The following is a 17,631-nucleotide window of genomic DNA, read 5'->3' as shown; positions in this document are numbered from 1 at the left end:
TCCCATAATTTTTCAAACATGATGGCCAGTGGCTTAGCAACTTCATTCGCCAGCTCCTTTAGGACCCACGGATGGATTTCATCAGGTCCCATGGACTTGTGCACGTTCAGGTTCTTAAGATGGTCTTGAACCAGATTCTCTCCTACAGTGGGCCCAAAGTTTCATTCTCACAGCTCCTGGGTCTGCATTCCAAGACTTGGATGGTGTGATCAGAGCATTTGCCAGTGAAAGACTGAGGCAAGGAAGTCATTAAGAACCTCGGCCTTCTCCAAACCCACGGTAGCCAGTTCTCCTGATAGCTTCTAGAGAGGGCCCACATTGTCCCTATTCTTTTATTTGCAGTGTACCTATATAATCCCCTTATGTTATCTTTCACATTCCTAGCCAAGTTTAGTACTAACTGGTTCTTAGTTTTCCTAACCTGGTCCCTAGCTTCCTGGACAACATCGCTGTATTCTTCCCAGGCTGCCTGTCCTTGCTTCCATCTTTTATAAGCCTCTTTTTTCCTTCAAAATTTCCTTAGCAGCCCCTTATCCATCCAAGGAGGTCTCCTGGCCCTCCTGCTGCACTTCCTTCTAGTTGGGACGCAACAGTCCTGAGCTTGTAGCAGGTGATCCTTGAATATCAACCAACAGTCTTGGGTCCCCCTGCCCTCCAGGGCTATATCCCATGGAACCTTACTAAGCAGGTTCCTGAAGAGCCCAAAGTCTGCTCTTTTGAAGTCCAGGGCAGTGAGCTTGCTGCACGCTCTTCTCGCTGTCCTCAGGATCTCGAACTTGACCATCTCATGATCGCTACAACCAAGGCTGCCCTGAAGCATCACATTTCCAACGAGCCCTTCCCTGCTGGTGGGCACGAGGTCAAGCATGGCACCTCTCCTTGTCGGCTCCTCTATTACTTGCAGAAGGAAGTTGTCTTCCAGACAATCGAGAAACCTCCTGGATTGCTTGTGCCAGGCCATACCATCCCTCCAACAGATATCAGGGTGGTTGAAGTCCCCCATGAGGACAAGGGCCAGCAAGTATGAGGCTGTTCCTATCTGTCTATAGAGTGCTTCATCCACAGAGTCCTCTTGATCAGGTGGTCTGTAACACATCCCCACAGTAATGTCTCCCATCGCCGTTCTCCCTTTAACCCTGTCCGATCTCTATTGGCTGCTCACCTGTCTCCAGAGTTCCATACTCTCCAGTCTATCCCTAACGAAAATAGCAACTCCCTGCCCGTCTTTTCTAAGCACCCTGTAACCTTCCATTCCAACACTCCAGTCATAGGAGCCATCCCACCATGTTTCTGTGATATCAAACCCCCATAGACGTGCACACATCTCTAATTCCTCTTGTTTGTTCCCCATGGTACCGTGTCCTGGGTTCACCACATACAGCTTTTGTATAGAGGCATCTGTGCCGACAGTATGTCTTAATGACTTATATGCACCTATTTAAGAATTCATCTTTAGAAAAAAAATGTTATTCCTTTAGAAAATAGTATTTTGATTGAAGGAATTCTTAGAATGAAATACTTGTCAAATATACCAATTTTAATTAGTAAAATTACAGTGAATGTAGTGATTCTGGTTATATCACTATGTGGTTATTTCTGACTTATCCAGTTGCATCTAATATTATAACTTTAATTCAGAGTTTGGGGAATTTTTCCATATTATTCTGATTGTTCTAAATAACAACCTCACAGCTTCTGATGGCATTTGTCAACTCTAAAGAAGCAGTGGATGGAGGAATGGCATAAAGAAAACAAAAAGACCACCATCACAAGGATAACAAGTTCTCAAGAACAACCATTTCTCCCTGACAGAACAATTTTTCCAATTTCTAGTGCTTTTATTATTAAAAGGGTGCAGAGGAAGTTACTTTTAAAATAATTTTTTAAACTTTGGAAATGAAAACTGAATGGAAATGAAAACTCAGTGAGCTGAACATACCTTTTACTTTAGTGTTTTGGCTCATTCAAACTTCTTAGAATTAATAAGGGGGTGCTTTTTCAGAATTTTATATGAATAAAGCTACCTTGAGTTGGCTTTTGTTGTAGCTTAAGTTAACAATTTTTGGCTTGAGTTAGAAGTACATCCTAGCATACTATAAATACGATTTTAAAGTACTTTTCAAATACATTTACAATGATTACCTGGAACTGCCATAAGCCACCAAGGAAATTTTCTCTGGTTCATCCAAGTTCCACAAGAATTTTTCTTGTAAGGTGCTCTCAGCAGTGGATATTACCTGCAATTCAAAGGTTAATCAGGATAAACAATACTTGGAACACTATCTTCAGAAATCTGATTTATCAAATCTTTATAATATCATAAATGTGTCAAGCAAAATGAGATAACATCCCAAAGATATAAATGTAAGCCTATATTTCTTTATATAAGTTAAATAACTCACTAAGACTCTAATCATAATGAAAAGAAAATATATTAACAGTCTGCCACTTTACCCACAGGCAAATCATAATGATACCCTCGCTAATTAAACCAAGACTTCATTAAAGTGTTTCTCATTATCATTTGCAATATTTTATGATAATTATCTGCCTTTTATATAACAAATTAAATTAATGTTTTTAATAACACCTTTAACCTTAGCTTAGGTAATTTTGAATGACAATGTAATGAGTACACTTAAATGCATACTTTAATTGCCCATCACATTATTTTTTTTATAATAAAATAATTTGGGTAACTTATTCTCATTATTTGTTCTTTCTGCATTGCAATTAAACACTCGACATGCTTCATAAGCAATGTTAACACAGGCTTAAATTAGTTCAGCTATATTAGTGTATTTATAAGATATCAGTGTGGAAGGACTTTGCAAGAGATGTTTAAAATTTCTATTTTTTTATGCTGTTCTGATTGAATAGGATTACACTATTGAAGCAAAAAAAAATGAGTCCTGCTTTTCTATCAGCTATGACATCATCTAAGCAAAATACTATCAATCACCACCACAGATTAATAACAATGCTGAAAAACACAACACTTGAGCAAAAGAGAATGAGCCTTCTATGATTTAGTCCTAAATCATCTACTTTGCAGACACCTGGTACCACCTCTTTGGGTCACCTGTAGGTGAATCATTTGAATTCCAAGATTAAACTGCTTCTGCGGCAAACTGAAGTTTGCCCAGCTAGACGTCATTTTAAGACTCACAGGTTAGAAACTGTCAAAGTCTGAGAACACACTTTGTTTTCAGACTTATTGAAGCAACATCCCTATTACTCCCTCATGTGAGCATAGCAGCTTACCAGAAACAATACAATATGGCGTTTAACACTGTGTTAATCAGCTGGTACTGTAAGGTTTCTGTATTTCACCTAGTCAGAAATCTATTGGGTAGCAAACAGAAAAATGAGAAATAATACATTTCATATAACTAATCACATTCACATCTTCATATTGTAAGAGCAACAGTTTAAGAATGTAAATGAAAGAGAGACTAAAAGAAATCATTTTCTTCCTGTCAGGTAACACAATAGCTGTCACACTGGCAGAACTAGAATAAGGCTAACAGGTTGGCAGCTGCAAGCTAATTCAGGGAGGGTTGGAGAACCAGACAGTGAAAGCAAGAGCTAGGTAGTTCTGTGGAATTTGCATATAACAAAATGATAATTATGATCCTCCTTATCATCATATAGCAGTATCTGAAGGGGGTCTACAAGAATACTGGAGAGAGACTCTTCATCAGGGATTGGAGCACTTGATAAGACAAGCGGTGATGGGTTTAAACTTAAACAGGAGAGATTTAGGTTAAATATAAGGAAGAAATTCTTTACTGTGAAGGTGGTGAGGAGCTGGCACAGACTGCCCAAGGATGTTGTGAATGCTCCATCCCTGGCGGTGTTCAAGGCCAGGTTGGACAGGGCCCTGAGCAACCTTGTCTAGTGGGATGTGTCCCTGCCCATAGCAGGGGATTGGAACCAGATGATGTTAAGGTCCTTTCCAACCCAAACCATTCTGTGATTCTATGATTTCATGACCCCAGCTGAGTTTCTTAGCAGGGCAGAACTGATAGTAAACAATTGTTTACATTTGCAGAGTGCAGTTCTACACATTCGTCACTTAACTTGGCATACAAATAATCTGATTTTTTACAAATTCATTTAGGCAAGTGTCAGATATTCCACTCACGAATTTTAAAAGTCAAAAAAGCAGTAAGTTTCCATCGGCATACGATGCATGTTAAGTTTAAAAAGAGTTGTGCAGCCCACATAACATTAATTTTCATCAGAGCTATCTGTTTCACTTTACACTGTAGTGAAAGGCTTTCCCTTGTTGAGCCAGCCTTTTTTATCAAATGGCTATTTCACTGATACAGAAGCAGTGTAGATTAAGTTTGGCTTGACTTTGCCTCCTCAACATAGGGTAGGTGACAAATGGCTTCTGCTTGACAGCATTCTTAATGTTACTGCTGCAGCAGGTGTCACCAAGACATTTGCTATTTTCTTAGCTGTTTCAAATCCTAAAATATTTGCTGTAGAATTTTCTCTCAAGTTGATTTATGACACACAATACGTAATTTCATACAACAAGAAATTTCAGACAAGAAGGTGTGCCTGCAGCTCTCTGTGACTATTACTCATGTGCTCAAATGACTGTAGTTGCTGGAAGTACAACTGCTTCTCAATCGCTGTGAAATGCATTCTAGAGCATTTCCAGGCAACTTACACCTTAGTGAAACATTTAACTGATCCTGGCATCTAAATATGTCTAGATACAAGCTGTACACATCTGGGTAGTCTTGTCCATAGTGTACACTGTTCTCCATTTAACATAAACTTGTCAGTTTTATGGAAAATCATCCCTATGTTCAGAAAAAAGAACACTGTTATAAATAGGTCTCACAGACAGACTAGTTTTATATATGATCAGTGTACAGAAGAGCAAAACATCTTTTCTTTCCTCCTCCATACAATTATGAAAATGATACATTGATTCAGCACTTCTCCAGTGAAGGACTGCTACTTTAGGACTGCTGAAATGGGGTTGTGCATACCTTACCATTCAGGTGGGTCCTGCCACCTGAAACGGGACACAGCAGAGATACCTAGCATACATATACAGACACCAAGTAAGGTTTCTGCCTGCAATCAGAGACAATCCCACACTGCATGAACTGGGAAATTACTTGGACAGAAGCCTGTACACCCATAGGATGTGATTTATCTCAGCAGGTGATTAATCAGCTCTAGATATCCAAATGTTAGATGTACAAAGTTAGACTATTCCTGCTCTGTCTAATTTGATGTAGAAAATAAGATAAATTACTCCCAAAAAAGACAAGCAGCAGGCAGAATTATCACTATAATTGTTTTTTCCGTCACTTGTCATAAACAAATAGTGAAGCAAGGATGTATAAATTAGTTCAATGTCGTTTAAGCTCTTAAAAGGAATCAGTAAAAACAAGCTACTTGAAATCTCAGTAGGTTTTTTAAAATCTTGATCTTGACCTGTTTTTTTGAAAGAAACAATGCTAAAATCAGCTTCAGAACTATATGTTTCCTTTAGGTTAATTATGATTCAGTATTGCTATAAATCAGTGTGGTATTAAGGTTTATGATTCTAAGTATTGCTGTATTACATGCAGTTGATTTGAAAGAATACCTAAGCTTCTGTTTTAAATTAACATTTTCAGCGCCTAAGTTAAGCAACCAGGAAAGCATAAGACACGTAAAGGTCTCTTCAGAAAACTTTAATGTGCTATCACCTGATGAGGGCAGTCATAACTTTATTTGAAATACAGTATTTTACACCACGGAGAAATGAAACTGAGTATGCCTATGTGCATCTCCATGTGTGTATACATATATATACATATACAGATGTTTCCAGAACTTTCAACATTATCATATTTGATTTTTGCCAAGGTGAGGAGCTCCAGAGAGAACACTTTCAACACCAGAGCGAGGGGAAACACAGAATCCAGGAGATTCAACTCTGAGTGGCGAGAATCACCAAAGGAGCCGAGCTGCCAGCTCCTGACCAAGTCCGATAATAAAATCCATGTATTCCATTGGGAGAAAATGAGAATGCAAATTTTTTTAGGTATGACTTAAAATACGAACTTCTGATGCTGCCACTACACTGATGAGCAAATGAACTTAATAGCTGAATGTGTACACACACTTTACATCAAATGTAAGAGAACCTGACAACAAAATACAGAAGAGAAAAATAAAAGTACTTTGCATAACTTTGCACATGTATATTAAAAAAAAAAAAGAGGGGGGAAAAAGCGCCTTGCAAAAGAGAAATTTTCAGTAACCTGAAACTCTCTATGTAATGTAGTGTTACATAGATATTTAAAACTTTTATGCTGCTTTATCCTGGAATCAGTTTTTAATGCTTGTGTTCAAATTGCAGCAGCTTTCAATTGATGTGCCACAGATCCTTGTGCTGCAAATTGAATAAGGTACAGAATATGTTATCTGCTGTTTTCAAGGTGCCTTCGGTGCAAGACTGTTGCATGTTACCATAAAAGTAATGTGTTTATATGCAGGATGAACAGCTCATAAATACAAACTGTCTTGTGAACTTTTATTGAAAACATTCAATATATGTCTTTGCCAAAAGTGTGAATCAATGCATCTAAATCCTGATTCTTGTACTTCAGGAGTTGTCCACCACTAGACAGACTATAGGGTCTGAAGGACCTCTGATACAATCTGGAAATAGTTCATCTGTTCTTAGGAACAACCTCCTCTTATGACCATTCATTGCACACTCAATTTAAAGGAATAAGCTTCCCATAAGGCACAAAGGGATATCTGAAGAAACATTGCCTACATTTTGCTAAGCTTCCTATCACCTCTTCTAACCCATTTAAGCAAATCCATTCTTCTTCCAGAAAATCCAAAGCTGGATGAAAAATTATGAAAGAAAAAAAGAACCTGCAGCAAAACCCGTTTAAAGCTGACTGATGATACAACTCCCCCAAAGCTACAAACATGGCGCCAAGAGGGCAGTGACAGCATGAGACCTTGATCAGTTGGATCTGAGAACTCCTGCATTTTCCACAAGTCAATTTTAAATCTAATATTGATGTCCCTAGCACGCCACCAGCAGGTTTCATTATAACCTAATATATACAGTCACTTACAGAATGGTCCAAATTCATAACAAATTGTAACACCCTGTAACATTTGCTGGTTATCAGCAACTGCTACTCATCCAAGTGGATTGAGCAATTTATTTTTAAATTATTTCCATATACTCTTTCAGAAGAATTTGAAAAGCCCCTCTGTTTTGATAATCTAAATAGGCTCAGTTACATCTGAGGTATAATTCTGATACTGGTTTTATAGTAGTGTTTACCATAAACTGCTGCTAAACACGATGATTTAAAGAAAGGTTATTGACCACTTAATCTGAAATTCTTGGAAAATTGTGGTCTGCTGTAAGACTGAACTATAGTCTCTGTGTTGCATCAAATGTTGTCACCAGTAGAATTGAGACATTCTCTTCTGAAAACAAGTTCAATTTTGTAGGTGACAAAAAACCCTAACCATAAACTCAATATAAAGACTAAAATCGCCCGTGAAAATATTTATCACTCTGAAAAGATATTCTTAACTCACTAGCCTCTCTCTTCTTACCATAATGACACATTCTGTTGGTATTTATGAACACTATAAAGCGGAAGCGTTTTCTTCATCCCAGAATAGTTTACACATTTTAAGGGCTTTGCAAAAGGTTTGTAAGACTATGAGTAGAAAGTTGTGCTGTTTCATGATAATTAATATAAAATTTTATTTATAGTATATAATTAGGAAAATGTACCTTCCAATGCAACAAAGAAGCATATAAAAATGTAGCCAGGAATATAGTAGATGCAATATTTGTTATATTTTAGGATTATTTATTTGCTTGTTGGTTTGATTTGTTTCTATGTCTTCTCCTTTCAGTGAAATCCTCAAAGCATTTTGCCCGGAGGTTGCAAGGATTTCTACATGAAATTATTGTTTTTTCCCCTCTTAATCCCTTAAGTATTTGCTGTAGCTGTATTTTACTCTAGCTATGACTTTACAGAATTTTTCTAAAATTACACAACTGCATCAATGACCTACAAATGTGCACCTTTGCAATGAGTTATATTTTTATTAGCATTTAGCTTACAGCATCTAGTAACCTGAGAACATACTTTTCAAAATTCACAGCTACGTAGAATTCTGCAAATAGTTCAACAATTGCCATAACAAACAAAACTTGATTTGGTTGGTTTGTGTCTTGCTGTTTGAAATGACCATGGAAATGACACTGCCTCCACTTGGAACTTTTCCCCTTTTGGTTAAGTAAATGTTAAATAAAATCCCTGGTATGTGGGATGACAGTGGACTTCATGCAAGAGTGTTTACAACCTGGGAGTTGTTCCATCTGGTAGTGTGGAACCTGGGTGCTTTTTAAGAAGTAAAAATAACTGATGTGGACAGATTCTATGAAACAAAGAAAAAAAAAGTTGTAAAATTCATTTGCTATATGTATAACTTAAAAACTTTAGTCTGTAACAAGTTTTCAATTAGTTGTTTTATTTTTTAAATTATTATTTGATGGTCTAGTGCATACAGTTCTTTTAAATCTGAATTTAAATAGATGATCATGCACACATTTGCATGCATGCACTGGCATATCTTCTTGTTTGGTTGGGTTTTTTAATCCTACATGTACAGTAAGCTCTCTTTTTTGGGTAATACATCATCTCTAATCTGTTGTGACATCTAATAGAAAAACCTAATGGAGATATGTAACTTGGTAGCTGTCATCACATTCATGGTATGGAAAAAGGGCAAAACCAACGCTGGACTGCAGTGGTGGGAGGAGAAAGAAGACGTTAACACAGAAACTAATCAAAGAAGGAAATGCTTATTTGTTAAAATTGCAGATTATTAGCAAGTATTGTAAGAACACACATTAGTAATTTGCCATGTAATACAATCCTTATCTACACAACAACCTTATTTTATGCTGACCTCTGAGTCTCACCTTCTGAAAGGTCAGTGGCAAAATTCCTATTTAACACCATTTAAAGTAGGGTATTAGAAGCATCCACAAAGCTATAAACTGCACTGGTTCTTGCATTATATTCCACAAAAATCTGCTCCACGTTGGTTGTTTTCACCTCAGATTATAACTTCAAAGAGCATGAACCAGGTTTCTTTTTCTTGCATATACAAGATTTTTCCAGGGAAGTGGTGAAACTTCACTGTAAAAGGTAGCTGTATGAAACACTAACAAAACTTTTGTAACAATGCAGCATCTGGAATTAAAGACCTTAAGGGTATGTTTGGTTTTGTCCTTTTGTGAGTCCTAACATCCACAATACTTATCGCTCATGTACAAGTTTAGGCATAAAAATACGTATATAACCTCACTCAACAGCTTCCTGGATAATTCGTACAGTTCACCCATATAAAATGTTCTCTTACATCTGTGTTTAAAAGAAGATTAATTACACTCATGAGCCACATCAGGATGGAAAGATTTAATCTAATTAACAATTTCCTTTAATCCTAAATCTCCTTTCTCTTGGAGATTTTATCAAAAGCTATTTTTAACTATTTAGAACTGATTCATTACTTTCACTCTAGTAACAGCATTTTCTTTTCAACTTTGTATGTTTGAATCATAGACTAAAAAGGACAAAAGAACTTTTCACCTGTCTTTCAAAGCACTGGTATGCCATTTGAGAGGACTCAGTGTGCACAGAGCTCCATTTTACTAGACTAAGTTTTGCTCTAATATATGCAAACCTAACATTATGTAAGTGTCTCAAGCACAAATTGCACTGTCATACACAGATGTTTTTGTATCATTACTTGAATAACATGAATGAATTCTCACTTCCTAAAAATGTGGATAGTTTCTCATAGTTCTGGAGCATGATCTCCTCTAAAATGGCATATTTTTCAAACATTTTCACATTGCTTATGAGGCTTCCTCAAAGGGTATGTTTTCCAGTGTCCAGCTCTCATTGCAATCTGCATTGCTGCTCTGGTCTCAATTTTTTTGTTGTTCAGTCTTGCTCAAACTTAGAAACACTCCCAGTAGCTATATTTGATTATCTGTATGCAAATAGGAACCATAAAAATAAGGTTGCTCAGCTTAGGGAACTTTCTAATTACATTTAAAATCCTGTGTGGGAATAACACAGGAGCTTGCTTTTTTTTTTTTTATTTTTTTCTTTTCCAGTAAAGAAATACATTTTTCTATAGAGAAATGTATATTGTTGGAAAATGCATATAAATGTATATTATAGGAAAAAATTATTTTACACCAAATATCTAAATAAACTCCTACTTAAATGTGAAAGCAACAACATTAATTTGAAGTATCTTTAAGTGCTGGGGGCTCTTAAAGATAATAATATTTTACTGTCACTTTATATTCTCTTTATTGGCTACGTATATTCTTCTCTTGCCTTCCTGACCTTGCCTCTACACAAAAGTCCATCGCGTACACAAACTGAGGTAACTGCAAAATGTTTTAATGACATTTTTTTGCCTCGCGGATAGAGGACTCAGCGGCTTCCTGGATGCAATTAGGGGGAGTGTTGCCAGCAGGTCAAGGGGCTTGATCCTTCTCCTCATCACTGGTGAAACACATTGGGTCCAGCACTGGCTCTCCATTATGAGGGAGACAGGGACATATTGAAGCAACTCCAAAGATGGGCCACAGGGATGATTAAGGGACTGGAGCATGTGTGTTACAAGGAGAGGCCAGAGAACCAGGACTGTCCATCCTGAAGCACAGAAGGCTCAGGGGATCTGGCCCATGTGTGTAAATACAAATGTGATCAGCGGAGTAAAGAAAGGGAAGCCAGACTCTTCTCAGGGGTGGCCAGTGACAGGACAACAGCAATGGGCACAGACAGAAATACGAGGAACCCAATATAAACATAACACTTTTCTGTTGTGAGGGTGGTTGAACTCTGTAACAGGTTGCCCAGGGAGGTTGTGGGGTCTCCATCTCTGGAGGTATTCCAACCCTTGGATACAACCTTGAGCAGTCTGCCCCAGCTCACCCTGCTCAAGCACAGGGTGCCAGACCAGATGACCTCCAGGGTTATTTTCCGAACTCTGCTATTCTCTGATTTTGTAATTACTGTAAAACAAGGGAGAAAAGAAAAATACTTTGTCTGCTTCATTTTGCAAAAGAAAACAGGAGCACTCACAGGGTGACATTTAAAGTCTCAAATGACCTGATATATATGCCTGAAAACACTACATTTTGATCTCAAAATTGTCTACCAAGACAATTCCAAGAGTTTCTGTAGGGTATTTTTATTTACTTTTAAAGTGAGGCTCTGCAGCAGATGTATGTGTTCAAGTCAGCTGTCATCAAAATAGATTTCACTTCATCTTTAAAAATGAAGAATGTTCTCTGATGTGATTGCCCCAGAGTTCACCATAGTGAATGCTTTCTACTGAGATACTCTGGTCAGGCTGAGAAATAAGGAAGGGACATCAATTCTGCTTCTATTTTATGCATCATTCAGAGCTGTTAATTTACTAAAATGTCCGTGTAAGGCATGAATGCTTACATGAGGAGGTTATAAAACCTGCTCTGAATTTCCAAAATTCCTCTCTGTATCCAATATTATTATTTTATATATATATGTATATATATTCACAATAGGAAAATATTCAAGTTGATTAGGAAAAACAGATGCCTCATCACCTTTGCTATCTTTATACTTTAAAAATTCCTTAGGCAAACTATATTCTCCCCAGAGCAAATAGTTTTATTAATAACAGTAATCTTCTATTGCTTGTTCAAGAGATCCAATTTAATGCACTTGTTATTTCTGACAGAAAGAATTTTGAGCAGCAATCATATCCACTAAAAATAACTAGCCATGCCACGTATAAGAAAGAATTGTCATTAGAAGTGTCCTTTTGGAAAAAAAAAAAAAAAAGGTGAAAAAAGAAATCACAGCCTGCCTTTCATTCCCAATAACTAAGTTAAATATAGTAATTAACTTGCTATCTGGCAGATCGGCAATCATCATCATCTTTTCTAAATAGGTAAACTCATCACTGTGCATTTTAAGCTTCAAGATTAATGTATTCCAAGAACATACTGAAGAATAAAGGTACTTCATGGCTGTCTGATTTTAGGCATCCTCCCATCATTCTAAAGTGTAATCCCCTAGAGTAATTATGTGTGAATAATTTAGAAAAGTGCACAATGCCTGAGGTTTATAGGCATAATGTAATCCAATATTTTTCAGTGGCATGTCCATAGCACTCCAGATAGACTGTAATGATCTGATGATCTTGCTGAGGGCATAGTAGATATATACACATGGACCAATTTTTCACCCAAGAGCCTTGTATTTTCTTCATAAAAACAAGGACTGCACTATAATGACTGTCAAACTTCTTTCCTGGCATGCATTTAGAGAACAAAACAAACAAACAAACAAAAAATACCCTAAATGTAACCTAGTAAAACAATTTTCAAGTATAAAAAAAACTGAAAAAACCCCACACACGAATAACAAAACAGATTAAGCCCGCTTTACAATGTCTCTGGCGCTTAAAAGCTTAAATGCCATTGATTTCTAGCAATAGGGTTCAAGTGTTCAAGTCTCTTTTGAAAGTAATATATGACCTCCTACATCACAGAGGTGACATTATGTATTTATTGTTCATTCTGAACCAAACTTTGCACAGTGATGTTGTACTATCACTGTACCACTAGAAATAGCTCATTTCTTTTCCTTTCTGCCCTAGAATGGTTTGTGACATTTTTTCACACAAAAAATACATTTCTGCCACAAATATCACTGAGAATTTCATCTCTAAGCATGCCTCAAACACTAAATTAAATCTCAGTTGTTTATGGATCTGTATGAAATTAAAACAAAAGGGGGACAGCACAGTCAAAAAATAAATTTATGCTTGTAAGGTTACAGTTTGGAATATTTGTGAAGATTGATGGGTTTTTAGATCTATTTAATATCTACATCAAATTTTCTTTATGTAAAATATTTTAGGTTTTGTTACAAGAAATCTGTTGCCAAGACTTCTCTTAAGAATAAAGTCCTATTTACAGATATTTGGTTGTTTTATTAGTTGTTTTTCCTGTTGCTCCACTGTGCGAGCTCCTTTTGTCATACTTTCTTGTCCTTTAGTTGAGAGCGAACGGTTAATTTTGCCCATAAATATAAAGAAAAATACTTCAAGCACAATTTTGCAATAGAAGTTAATGCTGAGAAAGGATTAAAAAAAATCAATCATCTCTTAAATACATGTGTCTATAGTCCTGGTTTATGAGAAACATGAAAATTACTTCCATAATGGTAAAAGTGACATTTTGTAATGAGCAGGGTGTCCAATTCCATCCCATGGAAGAAACTGCAATTAAAGTTAGTGAAATATATAAGTGTAAGCCAGTTGTCACATCCATGGCCTCCATCTGATTAAGTAAATTCAGATCTGAAGTGTAACTTTTTAAAGGAGCTTTGGAAATTTTAGCCTAGATTGCTTATTATTGTAAACATTTAACTGTTCTTTTGTATTGGAGCAATCTGGATTTTAGGATTGCACATCTCCAAGAGTCAGCTTCCAAATTCCAACGTACAGCAATAGTCAATTTAAAGAAATTAAGTTGGCTTCTTCCATGAAAGACTGGACACCAAATCTGGATTCAGGTTAGGATTTTAATATCTCCTCCAAATTTTGCGCACGATGATCTTGCGTGGAGACTCACATTTATCTTTTCATACCATTTAGCATTTCTGTTAAAAGTAGGACTTGTGTTTCCTCCATCATCATCTTCTGAATTACAATAGGTGTTGATTATTTATTTATCTTTGGTATACCTACTGTAATCCTCTTGGGAAGAAGACAAGATATTAACAGGTTGGTTGATGTTAACTTTGAATTAATATTTTGGAATTTGATTTATTTCTGAAGCTCCATCATGACAACATGCTTAAATGGATTTGCTCAGTATTGCTGCATACTTTCTGCACTTGTCTTAATAAAGCACCAGAAATCCTAGCAAGGGCTAACACGTTTATAGATGTACCCAAGGTGCTACTTACATGTTAAAAATGAGCTATTGGCTGTGCTGGTTTATTCCTCCATATAGAGCACATATTTATCACATATTATATATTTATCATACATTATCACATCCTTACACTATATCAAACCAATTGCATATATCCAAACAGAATCAACTGAAAGACATATCTGATCTTCCTTTTTCACACTGCATAGCACCTCTTGAAGTTGCTTTTAACTCAGGACTTCATAAAGAATTGGCCCTAAGGAAAAGATACATACCGTTTTTGATTCCTTCTTAGGTTACCTATTATCTAAATACAATCTAAAGTCAACAAAGGCAACAAATACACTTTTTGGACTTAAAATACTTCATGTTGGTATGACTGTAGTGACTTGCACTGCAGTCTTCAGTGAGGCAAATTGTCTACTCTTCTACTTCTCTGAATTAGTAAAGGCTTACTTCTCATAGTACTACAAGGCAATTTATCAAGATGCTGTAATTAGTATTGCTTTTTCTGAATTTTCAACTAATGAAAAGATACAGCAGTGTCACAAAAGGGAAATAAAAAGGAAAGGAAAACCACTACATGCATGGGAATAGACCCTCGCATTTCCAGTACATATTTCAAAATAAGGTAGCTCTTACCTGTAAAATTTTGTATTTTACTTATGTATCTGCTTTTGTGCAATTTTAATAATTTATATTTATTCAAGGTCTGTAAAAGATATGAGCAGCTAAAAGAAATGGATAAATGTTCTTTCTAAAAACCAAAAATTTATACACTTCATGAAATGCATCTTTGAGTTTTCCAGTTCCACATCTATAATTTTCAAATGTATTATTTATAATATCTCAAATGTATTTCCAAAGTTTATTTCAAACATTTTTTCTTTGTTTTTTCTTTGCTTTATCTGTCTAAACACACAGATGATAACATATTCCCTTTTCTCCGTCACATCAATTTAGTTTCTTCTTCTCTTCCTTGCATGGCCTTAAGCAATATTTTGTTGAAAAAGATAATTTTTGAACTGTCATCAGCTCATTTCCCTTCTCTTCTAAGAGTTTTTAATCAATATATGCAATTCCTTGTGCAACAATGGCACTTGCAGTTACAAAACGAATCTTATTCTGGAGTATCTATTTTTGCTTTGGAATCTGACTAAGGAGAAATAATTCCAGCCAACAGTGTTTGTTGCTGAACAGTTTATTAACTTTGTGTACTACCATTCTGCTCAGTAAAGCCACCAAGTTTTATCCACAGCACAGCTGAACCTTGCGCTGCACAGAGAGTAAAACCCTCTTCCTCTACCTCAGACCAATCTCACAAGACCCACATTAGCTCCTAATAGCTGCCAACAGCGCAAAGGGGCAGAACCACAAGGCAGGGGGTTTTCATCCCCATCCCCTTCACAGGAACAAGGATGATGGAGGATGCTAAATGCTGGCCCTGCAGTGTGAAAAGAGCTGCAGGTCAAAACAGTTTTCCCTGGCTTTGACATGCCAGCTGAAAGACTTTTTTTTTTTTTTTCTCCTTTTTTTTTTTCTTCCAAGAAAAAAGCACACATGGAAGCTCCAGAGATTCACCCCAGCCCATCATTTCTCAGTGGTACTGAATTTGAAGTTCAGATCCAAAGCTGCCATTCTTTCTATGGAGATTAGGAAGCTGCAGGTTAATACCAGTGTACACCATTGATTGGATTTGTAAGGGCTCTTTTAGCATCCTGCTGTCTTCAAATGGAAGCTGTGACCCCCGAGATTAGAGCCACTAAAGTGTCATTATTTTATGAAGAAAGCAGATATAAAAAAGTGTTAGAGAAAATTTTCAAGCTTTCTGATAAAGTCCACCCAGGTGAAGCCTTAAGTGTACTGGATAGAATATGTAAGGACAGGAGATGTATATCCCAGTTCCTTAGATGTGTTCAACAACAATCACTCATTTTTCAGAAGTATGACTAATACCAGTTTTGAGCATGGATTTATGAAAGCATGGGCTGATCCTTCCCTTGAGGAACGTTTGCCCAAGATAGCAAGGACCATGTGGCAACACTTCAATCGTTCCCTGATGCAAAATAAATTAGAGTTCAGAAAGCTAATTCCCCCATTGTTTGGGTTACTTTTCAAAGTGCCGGTTATGTTCTAAATACTAAAACTTGGATCCAATCCAAGTTGTACCTTCTGGGCCTTGAATTACAAAGCAGTCAAACTCTAGCTTCCCTCAAAGGTCAGCTTGTAACTCTGATTTACAAACAACTTAAAGGAGAACAGTACACTTCAGAAAAAACATAATTAAGAAAAAAACAAAAAATCAATCAAACAACCAACAACAAAACCACAAACAAAGCCCTCAAATCAACCACAGAAGCCTTTGACAACTTTTGAATATTCTGCCATGCTATGTAAGATTTAGAGAAATAAAGATTTATTTTGAATTTGGACTTTCTTGCCTCTTTTCTAAGCTGCCTTGTTTGCATGTTACAGTAGCAGACAGCTAGCTCTTACAAGTGTCATCCCATCACTTACATGGAATCAAAACCCTGTGAAACATTTCTCTAAGTTTTGTTATCTCACACATAGAAGATACAAATCCCTTAACTATAATAGGATTTGAGCAGCAGAGAGTAAGATGATAATACTTTGTTTCTGATAAGATCTACAAATGACTGCAACACATTATGATGTCTGCCTATATACTTAACACACACCTCTCAAACACAGAGAAATGTAATGGGAAAAGTGATACATGACTATAGAAACCTTTCTTTCTTTTTCTACAAGATTTTCAGCAATATCTCTGTTGTGGTTTAAGTCCAGCTGGTAAGTCAACAACATGCAGCCGCTTGCTCACTCCCCTGTGTCTCAGGCAGGATGAGGAGGAGAATCAGAAAAGTACAAATCCCATAGATTGAGATAAAAACAGTATTATAACTAAAGTACAGTACACTACTACTAATAATAGTAGTAATAATAATAATGACAACAACAACAATAATAGTAAGGGAAATAACAAGGTGAGAGAATATAAAACTAAAAAGAGGAAAGGGAAAAAAACCCACAATAAATACAAGTGATGCCCAATACAACTGCTTACCACATGCTGACCAATACCCAGCCTCACCCAAGCAACAATGTGGACCTTCTGGGTGACTCCCCCCAGTTTCTATACTGGGCATGACGTGCTGTGGTATGGAATACCTCTTTGGTTAGTTTGGGTCAGGTGTCCTGTCTCTGCTTTCTCCCAGCTTCCCGTGCCCCTGCTCACTGGCAGAGCATGAGCCGGAAAAGTCCTTGATCGGGGTAAGTGCTACTGAGCAATAACTAAAACACCAGTGTGTTATCGGTATTGTTCTCAGGCTAAAGCCAAAACACTGTACAGCTACTAGGAAGAAAATTAACTCTATCCCAGTCGAAACCAGGACAACCTCCAATCTGTTAATCTAAAGTATTTAATTCATGATATGTTTAAACTTCTAAGTAAGATTAAAACTTAAATCAATTTCAGTAGATGTGCATTAATTTTCATTATGACCACATGAAGAGTGCAAAAATGAGCACTTGTTATTCTGCGCACCGACACAACTTCTTTCTTTGTACAACACATTTTA

At 36.6% G+C, this 17,631-nt stretch overlaps 1 long non-coding RNA gene across 1 annotated transcript in view; it reads right to left on the bottom strand.

The window, feature by feature from the left end:
* Positions 1–17,324, bottom strand: part of LOC136012566 (uncharacterized) — a 38,299-nt gene extending 20,975 nt beyond the window's left edge. Inside the window, exons 1-2 of the long non-coding RNA XR_010611822.1 lie at positions 17,222–17,324; positions 2,143–2,237 (exon numbers count right to left, since the gene is read on the bottom strand). This is a non-coding gene — a long non-coding RNA (uncharacterized LOC136012566). The remainder of the gene's footprint in view (positions 1–2,142; positions 2,238–17,221) is intronic.
* Between the last annotated feature and the right edge of the window lie 307 nt (positions 17,325–17,631).

The sequence above is a fragment of the Lathamus discolor genome, chromosome 4 (genome assembly GCF_037157495.1).
Source record: "Lathamus discolor isolate bLatDis1 chromosome 4, bLatDis1.hap1, whole genome shotgun sequence".
Lineage (NCBI taxonomy): Eukaryota > Metazoa > Chordata > Aves > Psittaciformes > Psittacidae > Lathamus > Lathamus discolor.
Note: the sequence above shows the minus strand (reverse complement) of the source record. Positions and strands in the feature narration are given on the sequence as shown.